Source organism: Palaemon carinicauda, chromosome 6 (genome assembly GCF_036898095.1).
Source record: "Palaemon carinicauda isolate YSFRI2023 chromosome 6, ASM3689809v2, whole genome shotgun sequence".
Lineage (NCBI taxonomy): Eukaryota > Metazoa > Arthropoda > Malacostraca > Decapoda > Palaemonidae > Palaemon > Palaemon carinicauda.
The window spans coordinates 19,733,581-19,736,080 of NC_090730.1; the positions used below are offsets into that span (position 1 = coordinate 19,733,581).

Genomic DNA, 2,500 nt, shown 5'->3' on the forward strand with positions numbered 1-2,500 from the left:
TTAATTTGGCAGTCTGTTCACTTTTTAAATTGATTCTCTTATGCCGTTTCAAGTCCACCGTCTCGAAATATGAAATGCAAAATCCTTCATTATAGGGTCCAAATAATTAATCTTTTTACACAGATCACCATGGAAAGTGGCTATATAGAATGTTGAGTTTTTTTTTTTCTTTTTTTTTTCCATGAATTTATCGACCATTTTCAGTACTTCGACTCTTTGCCTTTCATTTAATTGTGGTGGAAGTTTAAAAAGCAAGAACAGAAAAAAATAGTTAAATTATAATCAGGAAGCTCCAAGACAACCTTGAACATACATACATTATTACCTTAAAACAGAGTGTAGAAAGGATAACGCATAAACACCAACTTTGACAGAATTGTTCAGTAAAGCCAAGACAAAACTTATATCACCAGAATGAAATAGAGAACAGAAAACAAAACCTCGCTTATTTCTTGGCCTGTCTTGCGTTTTTTCATTTAGTCTGACAAAGGCGTCTACCCTGAGGTCGTCTCTTGACTGTTGTTTTGTGAAAACTCACAAACAGAGCTATGCAGCGCTCGAAAGCAATGCAGTTCCATGGCGATGGAGTTTTCATTTGAGGAAGTGGTTTCACACTTCCTCTTTTTGTTTCAGGGAGGCCGTAAGTTTACACTTTATAATATTTTTCCGTGTACTGTTTAGAATATAAGTGCGGTCAGCAACTCTTCTAGGGGAAGGACACTCCAAAATCAAACCATTGTTCTCCAGTCTTGGATAGCCATAGCCTCTGTATCATGGTCTTCCACTGTCCTGGGTTAGAGTTCTCTTGCTTGAGGGTTCACTAAGGCACGGTGTTCTGTCGTGTTTCTCTTCCTCTTGTTTTGTTAAAGTTTTTCATAATTTATATAGGAGATATTTATTTTGAGGTTGTTACTCTTCTTAAAAATCTTATTTTTCCTTCTCTTCTTTCATCACTGGGCTATTTTCCTTGTCGGAACCCCTAGGCTTGTAGCATCCTGCTTTTTCAACTAAGGTTGTAGTTTAGCAAGTAAAAACAACAACAACAACAACAACAACAACAATAATAATAATAATAATAATAATAATAATGATGATAATAATAATAATAATAACAAATAGATTGACACTAAGATAGCGGTCTATTGTGTATTTTTTGTAGATATAATATACTTTAGATAGACCCATATGTATCTATACATATACAGTATATATATATATATATGTATATATATATATATATATATATATATATGTATATGTACATATATATTGGTTTTCTATAATAGCAATCAAACAAAGAGGCATCGCTCATAATCTTTCGTATTTTACTCTTATTCTAAGTAAACAGGAAAATTTGATTTATTTATAAACTTTTAACATTTTCAAAGGTGGTTTGCAAAATAACATTGTTAAAAAATTTATGCACATTTTTTTGAAGCATAATGATATAATTCAGATATAGCTGTTAATGAAATAAAATTTTCTTGTAACCATATATATATATATATATATGCATATATATATATATATATATATACATATATACATACACTGTATATATATATATATATATATACATATACATATATATATATATATATATGTATGCATGTATGTATATGATACATAAATACATGTATGTATATATATATATATATATATACATATATATATATATATATATGCATATATGATGTTTATACATATAAGCACACACACACACACACACACACATATATATATATATATATATATGTACACACACGTGTCTTTTCACTTACGTAAGTTCAGTGAAAGAGTTGTAACCGAATACAGAGAGAGAGAGAGAGAGAGAGAGAGAGAGAGAGAGAGAAATCAGATAACATGGCAGTCGGTCAATAGCGTGTATCCTCTTTCCGTCTTATCTATGTTACAAATAGATTGTTGTAGACAGAAAAGGAATATTCTTACCATGACTTGGTTACATAAGGTAACAACATGGCATATTGCGTAAGATGAAAAGATCTATGTTATTAGTTTCAAGTGTGCAAATTATATCATGGCCAATTCATTTATGCCTTTGCAAAATGTATTTATAATTCTAGTTATTGTTTGTGCTAAATTTAGTTCATTACGTATACTATAGTCCATTTCTTTTAGCGAGGCATATTTGCACCGACTCGCACGGTGGCCTTTTAGCTCGGAAAAGTTTCCTGATCGCTGATTGGTTGAACAAGATAATTCTAACCAATCAGCGATCAGGAAACTTTTCCGAGCTAAAAGGGCACCACGGTGGCCTTTTAGCTCGGAAAAGTTTCCTGATCGCTGATTGGTTGAACAAGATAATTCTAACCAATCAGCGATCAGGAAACTTTTCCGAGCTAAAAGGGCACCGTTGCGAGTCGGTGTAAATATGCCTCGCTAAAAGAAATGGAGTATAATTTATTGCGCTAGTCAAGTGACATTGGAAAATAACATTAGTGATATCTATGAAGTTAGAGGGGGCTTCGACCCCCGCCTT

General features: G+C 32.2%; 1 protein-coding gene across 1 annotated transcript in view; it reads left to right on the plus strand.

Moving 5' to 3' along the window:
* Nucleotides 1-2,500, plus strand: part of iav (transient receptor potential cation channel subfamily V iav) — a 94,957-nt gene that overhangs the window by 61,252 nt on the left and 31,205 nt on the right.